Source organism: Synchiropus splendidus, chromosome 13, assembly GCF_027744825.2.
Source record: "Synchiropus splendidus isolate RoL2022-P1 chromosome 13, RoL_Sspl_1.0, whole genome shotgun sequence".
NCBI classification, from domain to species: domain Eukaryota; kingdom Metazoa; phylum Chordata; class Actinopteri; order Syngnathiformes; family Callionymidae; genus Synchiropus; species Synchiropus splendidus.
The window spans coordinates 3,260,018-3,272,836 of NC_071346.1; the positions used below are offsets into that span (position 1 = coordinate 3,260,018).

The 12,819-nt window shown below is 47.2% G+C and overlaps 1 protein-coding gene across 2 annotated transcripts in view; it reads right to left on the bottom strand.

The window, feature by feature from the left end:
- Nucleotides 1–6,361, bottom strand: part of LOC128769939 (netrin-G1-like) — a 52,386-nt gene extending 46,025 nt beyond the window's left edge. The window contains exon 1 of one of the 2 annotated variants that reach the window (XM_053884061.1): nt 6,099–6,361. The gene's annotated coding sequence lies outside the window, so the exon portion shown is untranslated. Of the gene's footprint in view, nt 1–5,674; nt 5,879–6,098 lie in introns of those variants that run through there. The other variant, XM_053884062.1, reaches the window with a different exon arrangement.
- Nucleotides 6,362–12,819: the final 6,458 nt, after the last annotated feature.

The following is a 12,819-nucleotide window of genomic DNA, read 5'->3' on the forward strand; positions in this document are numbered from 1 at the left end:
TTTCCCAAAATAATAGCGCTGCTCTTATCTAATCCCACGCTCCGAAGGCATGGGATTAGATCATCCCGCCCCGTAGGACCACCCAGTCCTGTCACCGCACAATACTTAACAGTCGTCACTCAGTCAACAGACATTGTTCCATGAAACTCTGGGAAGAAAACGCTGCTTTACACACCAAGCCAAGATGGCGTTTTCTGTCATGAGACTTTAAACTAGGGCTGTGAATACATGCTTAATCTAAAGCAGTTAACTGGAGATAAATCGTAAGCTCTTGTTGAGATAAAATCGTCCTTTCAATTACGTCTAGAACAGATTAAAAATGTGCGATTAATCGCAAGTTAACTCTGCTGTGCGATTAAAGGGGATTCAACAATTGAACCTATCCACAGACCTAATTTTGTTTCGAGACAAAAATGTCAGAAGGTGTTTCAGTGTTAAGCAACTAGCACACTCACACACACACACACACACATATACACGTTTGTATTTCTATCCTAGAAATGGATTGTGGGGACCATCCAAAACACATGGCTAACCTTAACCAGACCTTTGAACCAGATTTAAACCCAAAAGTCATCATCCTCAAATTGTGTCTTAACTTCGAGGGGTCCAACCAAATGTCCCCATACGGTCCTCACAAGGATAGTGTTTTGTCTAGAATTGGTCCCCACAAAGCAGGATAAACTAAGCGCAGGTTTGCACACACCACCTCCTCCTCCAGCAGCCCGACGGTGTCAGAGGAGTCTCTCTATATCGCACATGTTGGGGTCCGAACTGGATCAGTTTTCGATGGTCAACACTCCTGTGGGTTGTGAGGATTCAAAGGTCGATGAGTTTTGCTCTGATTGTCTGACTCACAACAAGCCAAGGGGGCATTTTCCGTGCCGATCACTGAAATATTTATTGGAGCTCTTCACTATTCGTAATCCGGAGTTTAAGTTTAAGATGATTTCACACGCAAATATCTGTGTTACACTTGTATAGAATGGGGTACGGCATTTTTATATCACGCTCTCCAAGCCAGGAGGGCATTTTCCCCGCCCGTCCAAGATTGTCTGCTTTTTTTCCAAGTTGTCATGATCAAGACAGCATGTTTTTGATGACAGGGACTCGTCCGTTGAAGACTCATTTCTCAAAATGATTGGAATAAACACACAACATGGGTGGCACCATCATCCATCAGGAGGAATGGTGGTCCTCCAGCCAGCGAATCTCCTTCTCATTCCGCACTGCAAAGTTTCCACGTCAAAGCCGCGTGGAACTTATTGCCGCTGCCGCTTCCAAACCGAATTTGTTGCCTCCCCCGTGGCTCTAGATGCATTTAGTAAGCATTACGGTAATATTGTTGGACTGAAATGGTCTGCTTGAGAGATGTTGCGGTTCTCGGAGCTCTCAGGAGTCATCCGTCAGACGGTCTGGGTCGACAGCCGGCGCGGCGGAGTCGCAGACCCTCTGCGTTTAGCTGTTAAAGGAGGCAGGAAGCAGATATTTACAGCCAGTCTCGGATGGTGGCTTGAGCCTGAGTTACTGGGTGCCAGAGTGCCCGCAGGTTCCAAGCCTGGGATGGAATTGTGTGGAAGGCACATTCGTCGCTGCCATGTTGTTCCTTAGAAGGTTATTGGCTACAAAATTTGGAGTTTGAGTCCTGCGCCATGGAAGGTGGGATGCTCACATCAGGGTGAACCACTGACTCCGTTTAAGGTGTCCCACTGAAGACCGGGGTTGGACTCCCACGGTCTGTGACACCAGGCCTTGCTCAAGGGCACAACACGATTTTTTTTTTTCCCTCGTCCTCCCACCGTTTCATTCCAGCCGAGACAGCGGCCCCACCCGCAGGCACCTCTCGGTACTTAGACTTGGACGGAGAATTGAAGCACATCACCAGCAATTACTGCTCTTCCTTCTCCTGAACCTGATGTGTCCTCCACTTCAGATGACTCCGGGCTTGAATTTATTCAGAACGCAATGATCATCTGAGCCGCACGGCAATTCTCACCCTTCAAAGCCTGCCTTGTCTGGAGGTTTGCTTTTATTGGAAAAACCTCCTGGAGCTGAGCGGTTACTGAGAGATGCACCTCTGGAGTTTCTATCTTTTTTTTATTTATTTATTTTTTTCATTTAAATATGCCAGCATCAGTCAAAGAGCCCCATAAGAAGTGGACAATTACAAGATTCCATCTCGGAGTCAGGAATGAGCTACGGCGAACAGCAGAAGACATTCATCAAATTTCACAAATATAAATGTCAAAAGCGTCAGGAGATGCGCGGCTCTCAGCTGATGCTCCGTCTCCCTCCGCGACTCCTCTCCCTTTAATAATCCAGAGGTTGAGTTTCATTATAAAAGCAGTCAAATTAGGTGGCGGCGGCGGCAGCAGCAGCTGGGTGGTGGAGGTCTTTCATCGTATTTCTTATTTAATAGGGAGCGTTGAAAGCTAATAAGTGGCAGCGAGTGGAGCCCGCCCTGGGATTATTGGATATAATGCACATGAACCTGCGAGTAATGAAATCTATTTTGATGAAAGACAGATGTCAGGGTGGTTCGGCGAACACCTGCAGACAGCTAGCAGCGCCGCGGCGGGGTGAGAAAAAAGTGCCAAGCAGAGAATGTGAGTAAAATCACAAACGTGATGGAGAGGAAGGTTCGGAGAGCCCTTGTTAAAGAGACTTGTGGATTCATGGGAACATCCGTGGGCTTTGAAAAGCTTTAGTTGGTTCCCCAACAGGAGGTCGCCCTGGTGCGCGGAAATTTCTGGCCAAACCGGAGTCGGGGTGCGGCCTGGCTCCCCAGTGTGGGAATTCAGAAAAGAAGAGTGTCAATTCCAGGACAGAATTCTGCCACAGGCACCCCTCCAATCTCACATTTGGGGGGGGGGGTTTGGGGTTTGGGGCGGGGGGGAGCTTTGAGCTTTGAAGCCAGTCCTCTTGTAGATACACTTGTTCTTCCATGCAAAATAACAGCCTCGCTGTCTTCACAGCGCTGTCTTTATTACACGGACGTGAAAAACAACTTCACTAAAAGACTGCATGAACATGTCCTGTTACTTCATGAGTCACAGCTAACAGCAAGATACTTATTAAAAAACGTGAGATGATGATGTGTATTTTCCAAACCGGTGAGATTTGGAATGGTGTGACTTCAGTAGCGGCGCACACAAGTGAGCCACCTCCTTCTCCCATCTCCTCCTCACTCTGTAACTCCCTTTACTCCACCTCCCTTCCAGAACCCCCCTGTGAGGCCCCCTGGTGTCCGCCTGCATCCCATCCCAGGAGCAGCTCAAGCATGGCGCAGTGTTTAAAAAAAGCAGCAGGCAACCATCTCTCGTGGCTCGTGTTAGTTACAGCTCACACTGAGGATGTTCTCCGTCTACTTATGATCTGCTTAAAAGCAGACACCAGGTCGGTCTGCCCTATTGTTGTGTGCTTGCATTCCTGAGCTGTTGTCGCTAAAATATAGCTGTGTTTAGGTTGAAGAAAATGTATGGATCTTATGGGGCGATCCGCTTGAGCTCGGCACTGGGAAATTCCCAATTACGCCCCCTAGTGACGCCACCTGATGGAGGATATCCTACTCGGAAAGTGGGAGAATCCTCACCATCCCTAGTCCGCAATCCAAGATGGCGTCCCCAAGCGTAAACAGGAAGTAGAAGCGGTGAATCAATGAACTATACCTAAAGAAACACATCAAGTAGTAGCACGTGTGAGAACAGCTCCGTGGACGTCACTACCTTCTTCTCCGTCTTTGATAACTAGAACGCATTTAACTTGGCTGTGACGTCATTCCCAGCTACGACTCCTCACTTCCGTGGTGACTAGAACGCAGCTGACTTAGTTTCAGAGGTCCTTGAGATGTTTTGTAGCGTATCGCTAACATAGCTAAGGTGTTAACACTGTAGAAGAGCAAGGTTGTTTGGGCAGAAACTGCAGGTTAATGTAGCGTTTCTGAAGAAGCCAAATCCATTTATTAGCACAGCGCTAACACGGTTGCGCTGCTGATGTAGCCTCAAATATTAGCGCTTGCTGATCAGTCTTTAGCATCTGTGTTGACAGAACTTCCAAAAGTTTTCACCTGGTTCACGGTTTGGAGGTGCTGATTCAGCTGGTTTAAATTTAGCGAGCGTAGCAATCGCAGCGTGTGAAACCTCGAATCACAGACGCCTTTTCTCACACATCACTCTGCAGCAAATCCGATTTGAATCCAAACTAGAAGGTTGATGTTTTTAATCAAAGTAGCAGACCGACATCAACATGGCTACGGTAATTCAGCCGAAAGCAGTTCCTCGTTGGCACTTTCCAAACGCACACACACACTCTCTCACACACACAGAGCCTGTGTGTGTGAGATGTGTTTGCAGATTTCTGTTGACTCCTGACCAATAACTTTTGTTGGGCGGCCAGTTTGAGCAGACGGACGCTTTGTAGCTGGCTGTCTGTCGCAACAATAAGCGTGCTAATGCTTCCAACCCATTCCGCCGCCAAAACCAGCGCTTCCACGGGGGTCACTCCGGGATCACCTGGCACGCCAAAGCGTTTGCGTCCTGGCGCACGTTCGTCCTCTGATTGTCACTCTCAGTTCTGGCCTCCATCTCTCCTCTATTGTGTGTTGTCGTCCGCTAAGCTACATGATGTAATCGTCCCGCAAGCTTATACCGTGATGTCATCCAACATTATTATGTGCCCGTTTCTGTCAACCATCGAACCGTTTTAAATGCGTTTCAACCTGCTTCACTGCAACAGGCGTCCAATAGGGGGCGCTCTTTCTCTGCACTTCAACTACTTTAGCAGAAATTCTTTATATTTCTGTTTCAGCGGTCAAAAGATCACGAAAACCGCTACAACTGAAAGTGGCTGCCACTTGAAATCACTGGAAATTTAGCAATGTGAAAACAACTGGGAAATGGTTTGGAAAAATGTAGCACAGCGCAAACTGATGTTGAATTAAATAATTGAATATAATTATGTTATGAAGCACTTCATTCCGTTTCCTCTTATTTCCTAAATTGTATAAACATCATGGAATCTTTTTTTTTATTTTTATTTTTTATTTGTGTTTTGGAATGCCATCAGGAATTAAAGAATATAGCCAGAAAACACTAGCAAAAAACTCTCTTTTTTCCGTCCATTGCTTTCGACGAAAACTGAAAGGCATGTTAAACTATTTGTTCAACCACATTTCTTTGATGTATAAGGCATTTCTCCTTTCGTAGAGCAGCGCATTAGCAGTTTCAGCTCCACAGTTAGGTTCACATTGATCGTACACTGAAGCTCCATAACGGAAAGCTGCCTTCTGAATTCCCATTCACAGCGTTCCCTCTCATTCAGAGATAAACACAACGCGTGCTTGTTGTTGTGCAACACCAACCCCGCTGTGCATTATTTAAACTCCGGAATGACTCACTTAACTTGTCTGTTTAAATCCTCTTTAACTGACTGCCACATCTGCGGCAGAATATGCAAAAGGAGCTCGCGTTTTGCGCAGAAGACGCGCGTATTTTTGCGCACAATTCCACTGGTGCAACAGGTTTAAACGCATTTTCTATTCAACTATTGTCGATTATTGATGCCATGGAAGAGAAGTCGGTGCGTAAAAGCAGCTCATTCTCATTTGTCGAGTCCTGGATGTTTCACAAGGCGCTTCTTATTGCGGAATCCACGCGAGTAAATATGAGATACTCACGTTAAAACCGTGCTCCTGCGAGTCAACAAGTCACAAAGGCAAGGAAGACTTCTTCTTTTCCTTCCTTTAGGAGGAGATTGACGCACAAAACCAAGAGTGACGGTCGCTGTTGGGCTTGTCCGCGAACTTCCTCTCGGTGAAAGCAGCGTTTATTCCAGAGGAATTGTTGCGGATGGCCGCGGCGGTGGCTTTACGCAGCGCGCGGAGGAGATTCCGTCGAGGGTGAGGCGTCAGTTGTTTTGAATCCCGGCGAACTTGATCTGAAGCCTCTCATATCGCCAAACCGCGTAACGAGGCTTTGGAGATGGGATAAAAGTTGCGCTCGAAACGAAAGGTCGCGTTGAAATGTCGACTCGCACGGCAGAAATTACGCATCAGTTTTGTCAGAACCGCTCCTTAAAATGCGAGGCGCGGTCAAACTTACCTGAAGACGTCAAAGTGAGCCCTCAAATGCAGAAGCCAAAACGTACAGATCCTCGGGCGGATGGCGTAATTCGGAGGGATAAAGGTGGAAGAGTCAGCGCAGGCAGGTGCGTCTCCTGGGCTTCCTCGGTGCGCAGTCATAGATGTCACCCTCTGCTCTGCTGGGTGCCGAGCTGCGCAGCGCAGAGCCGCGCTGACAGGTCGCCGGGAACACGCATTTTAATTCTGCTCTAATGCCAACTGCCGGAGCTTGTGGGATCAGAACATGACCGCACCTCGCTGAAAGTCATCACTGATCCAACTTGTGGTCGAAACGGAGATAGGCGAGCAGGGAAAAAAACCGAGCAACACCTCTCGCTTAATGCATTATTAAGAAGTATTGACACCTTATATGAAAGGGATTCAGAAGGAGTCGAGGATGGTTCAGCACCACGGACAGCTCCACATTCGTTCACGCTCTTGTGCGATGGACATATTTCATATTCTTCAACCGGGAATAAATCAATCTTCTTTATTCTTTTAATCCAACCATTGTGTTGGGCGTAAACTGACTTTTTCTCTCACATAAATAAACACTTTAAATGTGGGGAAAAGTCTCGCGATGACAGGTAGATGAGGTGTTGGAGCAATAAAGGAGTGTTATTCTGACTCGAAGGCTGTTGCTCTGCACCACAGACTCTCGTCTGAATGCTCTTTTTCAACCCTAAAAACATGGTCTGTAACTCAAGTGCTAATCTTGCATCTCCAGTTTCTCATTTTCTTTCAGGCTAAATCTAGATGAACTGAGAATGCGGAAGTTTTAACGTCTTCTTCCTCCTGTAATGAGTCAAATGGGAGTGTCCCAGCTACTCGGGGCGAGAGGCAGGGACAGGTCAGCGGCCCATCACAGTACTACACTCAACTTGGACTGCAGCTGGAATTGAACCTCTGACCTTATTCCTGGACTAAAGTTTGCTCACCATCACTTTCTGAGATTTTGGACACTTTATGAGCACAATATCATTTTTCAAAGTCATTTTTAATGGGGGAAAATGTTCTCTCACAGACAGGGATTTTATTACAATTTCATTCATTTCTCCACATGAATTTAATCCCACATCATTTGTTTTCCATCACCAATATTCTTGTCCTGAAGAAAATGAAACTAGATATTTAAAAAAGCAGGATGTTATGGTGTCGCTGACTTAAAAATTGGACATTTATTTACATAAAATGATTTATTAAATGTAAATATTACACTGAATTTGTATTACTCCCTCAATTTCTTTAGTTAAAAAACACATTTGAAATATTATTACAATATTTTCCCATCACACTATTTGCATTTACGAGCCCAGTTTGAATTGAATGTGGCGGTTTAAAAGCCAGGATCCTCTCTTCTCAGTTAGAGGTTATCAGTGATCCAACCTCTTGACCTTGATGGATGTCCTGGAGTTGGGAAGTGTCGCATCAATATTTGATGGCAGCGCTGAGCTTAATGTTGTTGATCTTCCTGCTCGCCCACCGCTGGTCAGTCTGCAGGGTCAGATGAAGAGGATCCAGCGAGCCTGATCACAGGCCAGGGATTCCTCCGAAGAGAGAGCAGCCTGACGCGGGGAGCCCGCGGAGATGGAGCCTGCCCTCTCACCTTCCCCACATCCGCTCCCTCCCCGCCGGCGGGAGACGGAGGGCTCTGCTGTTTGATTCGGCTCCCGGGGGTCTATCGATTGTTCCAAAGTGGAGTCCACCTGCCACGGCTTTAATCATCGCTGACCCCACCTGCATGCGGGGGGACTGCAGCGCTGCGTGCGCGGGCACGTGCGTGCGCGGGGCTCCACTCTCCGGATCCCTCCCTCTCAGGAACATCACAGCAGTTTCTGATCCACTCGGAATTCATCTTTGTGTTTCATCAGATTTCCCTCAAGAGGTGCGGCACGCCGAGGGCACCAACTCAAGGCTGCCACATGAATTCCATTTATTCCAAATCCTTCCTTAAGCCAAAGCCTTTAATTATGGCAGGCAATTACAGGAGCTATTAATAATATATGTCCTCTAAATTACCCACAACATCTTCTTTTAACGTCGGCTAATGGGCTGATTTAGCTTTGTTTATTCCAATAGGTGTTTATATGCTTCGGTCGAGGAAAAAATATTGAGCAAACAGAAGGAGGCGAGTTCATGCCGACTCCCATGATGCACTGCAACAGGCGAAGCCTTGACTAAGGAAATCCAAGCCTTAAAACGCCGGAAAGACCAGAGCAGTTCACGCCGCGTGACGTAGCGGGTTTATGTTCCCGCTGGATTGTGCTGCTTCCTGGATGTTAGCGGAGCGATGAGTTATAGAATGTATCGGTGTGAATCAAGTGCATTGGCTTTTCGGAGTTTACCTCTGGACCATGTGATCCGTTCCTAGCGTCGAGACGTTTGTGTGTGTTGCCAATGTAGTGTTTATTTTATTCACCTCGTCGGCCATTTCTGTTCCGGTTTTGAACTCGCCTTTGGATTATTTTACGTTTTTTCTAAGGACTTCAAACGTTTCCGCTTGTTTTCCTGACTGTCCCTGAACGCCACACGTGCATGAATATCGTCCATTCAGGACATGAATCTTTAACTTCACCACCCTTCTCATGGTGGGAGTTGGCCAACTTTGATGTTTGACTCCTTCCAGAGTCACCAAGCCAAGATGGCTGCCGTGACCAAACAAGATTTTCCCTCATTAACGGCGGCTGGGAAACTGTGTGTGACGCCAGCGTGGAATAACAATGCCTCTGATTTCCTTTGTATCTGAGCAAAACACAAGAGCACGGAGCGTCTCTCTGGACCGATGACTCAAACCGAGCACCTTCTGTGGTAAAAGTGAAAAAGAAACCCAGAGAGTGGGCGGATTCCATTGTGCGTCTGCCAAGCGCGCGGCCCCTCGGCCGCCCCGCGGAACCAGGGCACGGGAACATCTGGACTCTGGCACCTTTGGTCCCGAGAGAAGCGGGCAGTGCGCCAACCACTCCGGGCTAGCGCTGTATTTCACCAGGTGATGGATGGCACGAGTTGTTTTTAACTCCGGGAATAAATGTAGAAACACAACACAGACAATGAACCGGAGATGAAGATGCTGAGGATGTTAGCGCACGATCAGAAATGAGTGTATCAGAGGGAGAAGTTTGGAGGCAAAGTTAGGGAGGAGAAGAGAGACAGAGTTGGACCAAGAATGTTGAAGCCTTATAGAGGTGACCTTGATGATGGTCAGAGATGAAGACATATCTGATGCTTGTCAACAAAGTCCTGTTACGTCCAAGCATCGTATATCCAAAATGATTTGCTGTTTCCGATACATACAGTGTTCCCTTTATAGGGGACATACAGTATAAGGAATGGCTTCAAAGCTACGGTGGCCCTGAAGGACAATGGAAAAAAAAGGCATGTTCAAACTCCATCTTCATGCTTCAGTGTACAGTGTCTCTCAGAGGACATGGAAAACTCTTGGAAGAGATTCTGAAATACTGAAGACGTATTTCCTTTTGCGTTAAATGGAGGTTCCATAAGTCATTGAAGTCGTGGTGAGCATTTTCAAATCTGGCGAAATAAACAATCTAAGGGCCCATTCATCCTTCTTTCCATCCAAACTTACCCATCCGTTTCAAAGCATGTTACCGTCACTGATCACATGCATCCATGCTTCTTTACGTTGCTGTTCACCAATATATCCACCAGGGGGAGCAGCCCAGAGTCCGACGGTGATGACCACAAAATACTCAAACACAAACATGGAGACTGTGGAAGAAGCATTGATCATGTAGCTCTTGCACAAAAGAGGAAAACAAGGCAGCGTTGTAGGAGGCGATGGTCGGTGAGGCTAATAAATATATCGCCACTGGAGGACGGAGAATTTCCGCCATTGTTAGGTCTTCTTCGTGTATCTTCAGAGCTAGAGCTGTATCCGTGAGGTTTATGGAAATGTGAAGGAAATGAAGGCAGTTTCCGTCCGGATCCGGATCCATGTGTAACATTGAGCATACATCTGACACGCTATTTTTTTGTAAGCAACAACCTCTACTTGTTTTGTAATGTATCGGGTAGTAACAGCAATACTGCTGTCATCATTCCGCTTTTATTTGGGTCCCTTGAGTCCTGTTTTGCTTTCCTGTCTTCCTGTTCCTCTGGCACACGGCTGGAGCCGATCAACCCTTGATCACCTGTGTATAAGAGCACCTGGACTCTAGCAGCGTGTGCCAGATGGACTCCTCTTGTTCCCCTGATAAATTGGCTCTCCTCGTCTGTTTGCTTTCTGTGTGCTCGCTAGCTTATTGTGATTACTTTGTCTGAATCCCTGGTGCCTGAGTTCGTGTTTTGTTTCTTCCTCGGTTTCCGCCTGTTTCCTGGTTTGTTTTGTGATTGACTCTCTGTTCATTGTGGTTTTTGTCTCTCTGTTTACAGATTTAAGTTTGAGTCTTAAGTTTGACGCTTTCTGTTGGACTCTTATTCATGTGTACGGACCTCTGCTGGTTTTGGCGACCCTTTGATTTTGGACAATCTGACTTTGCTTTGTTTCCCCCGGTTCAGTGACGCTTTCTGTTGTGGTTTCATTGTTGTCACTGATTATAATATTGTACTTGACTCGCTCCTGCCTCCTGTGACTTTCATCACTGCACTTGGGTCCCACTCCACTTCTCGACTCGTAACAACTGCCCCCATGGTTTTTTTACTGCTCCATTTGGAAACATGCAGAAATACAGAGAATGGGCCTTTAAAGTGAACCATGTATAATATCCCATCAATATTTTGTAGTTGTGATTCAGTTTGTTTCTGTTCTCGTTTTCATTTGACCTTCAGGGCCACCGTACAAAGCCTTTAAGAGACCGCCCCACGTGCTGATGAACGTTCCCGCGCTGTCCCTTCCTTTGACATGTCGAGGAGTTTCACCATCCCCACAAACATCTTCCCCTCACCTTCAACTTTCGGAAGACTTTTAGCACAGCCTGGCATCATAAAACCTGAAACGGAAGAACAATTGTACGCACAAAAACAACACCACAGAGCTAAGCTGTCCATGATAGCTAGCCTCAGGTAGGAGCTGAGCCAAACTGAACTGACTTTCATGTCACCAGTCAGTGCTACACCCTGTACGAAATCACACACAAGAAGAACCTGAATCAAAGAGTTGAGACTCCATTTCCTTTGATCTATGACATGTTTGAGACAGCAGTTGACCAAAACTACAACAACCCCAAGGTCTCACCACAAAGCGCCTCACCAGCTCTGAAAATAAAAAGCCATATCTCCAGCTTAGAAGGAAGCAGTTCTGCTTTTCCTTTGTCGAAGTTTGACTTTGATAGCTTCCACTTCTGCCTCGCATATCTACAAGTCAGCCTCTTGACATTTATTAGGTAGAGCATGCCAAAAAGTCCACACGTTCCCTCAGGTTCTCGCGCTTGCTCTTGACAAGACCTGCAGAAAAGGAACAGACAGAGAGTGGATTTCAGGTGCATAAACAGCCGCTGGTGTGTCGGCTTCATATTTATAATTACCGCTGTTTAGTAGCAGACATGTGCCAGGATGACATTTGGTGGGTGTTTTTTTTTCCTTCTTCTTCTTCTTCGGCGTCGTCACGGCTTGTTTTTGATTGTCCCGAGACAGAAAAGAAAAATCATTAAAAGTGAGTGGCTGATCCAAGATTCGTGTTCCTTGGCTCCGCCGTCTTGAAGTCTTTCCACCACTGGTCTTTTTTACAAAAGGAAGACGAGCGATGGAACACGTCCCAGAATCAATTATCTAAAAAATGAGATTGCTTTACAAAGCCAGCGAGTGGCTCTCAGGAGCGAGTCGGCGGAGCGGATCCGACCAACACGGGGCGCCGGTTCACACGCTTTAGCTCCGACAACGTAGCCGCCGTCCTCAATTCAAATTCCAGAAAGCCATTGCGTCTTCGTGCATCCTTCCATTTCACCAGGCCGTGCCACGTGTGGCGGTTTTCCCGCATGTTCTGCCTTATTAATCACCCCGACTATCAATTAAAGCTGCGCAGCCCGAGCGCAGTGAGTTTCTCTCATGCATCACGCCATTTGTGTCTGTCATGTTTCGGCACGCTTCATTATTTGCAACATGGGCCGCTGACAGCTGACAAGACGGGCGCTGACCCGCTAATGGACTTTTGATTGAGGGCAGCATATTTGGATGTCGAGGCTCGTGGCTAATGTCGGAGGCGCGGCCGCAGAATGCCGATCGGGCAGGTGAGGCGGCGGGAGCCGAGAATTAAAGGAGAGCTTTGTGAGGACATGCTCGACTAACCGCTCACTCTGCCGTGTCTGATCTGCTTTGCCTCGCGGTTGTGGCGGGGTGATAAAAGGCCGCAGGGATCCCCATGAAGTCAGCGGGAAAGCCGCCGTCGTGTCCGGAGGGAGGAGGTGGAATCTTCAAAACTTCAGCGTGGGAACGGAGATTACACACACGGAGGCTTCATTTGCACTTTGAAATTCAAATGGTTGGTTGCTGACGTCTGAATTTTAGGGCAGTTGTTTTAAACGGTGTGGTTCTCGCAGGAACTACCGTAACGTGGTCGCAGGTGAGAGCGTAGAGTCTGTCTTTTGGCTCAGCTCTTTCTTCTCTACAGACACCTCACTATCCTCCTCCAAGATACTTGAACTCCTCGACCTTGGGAAGGATCTCCTGGCCCAACGTGGACTGGACCCTTTCCCAACTGAAGGTCTCAGTCTACTGGAGACAGCTGTGACAGTGGAACCAATGCTCAC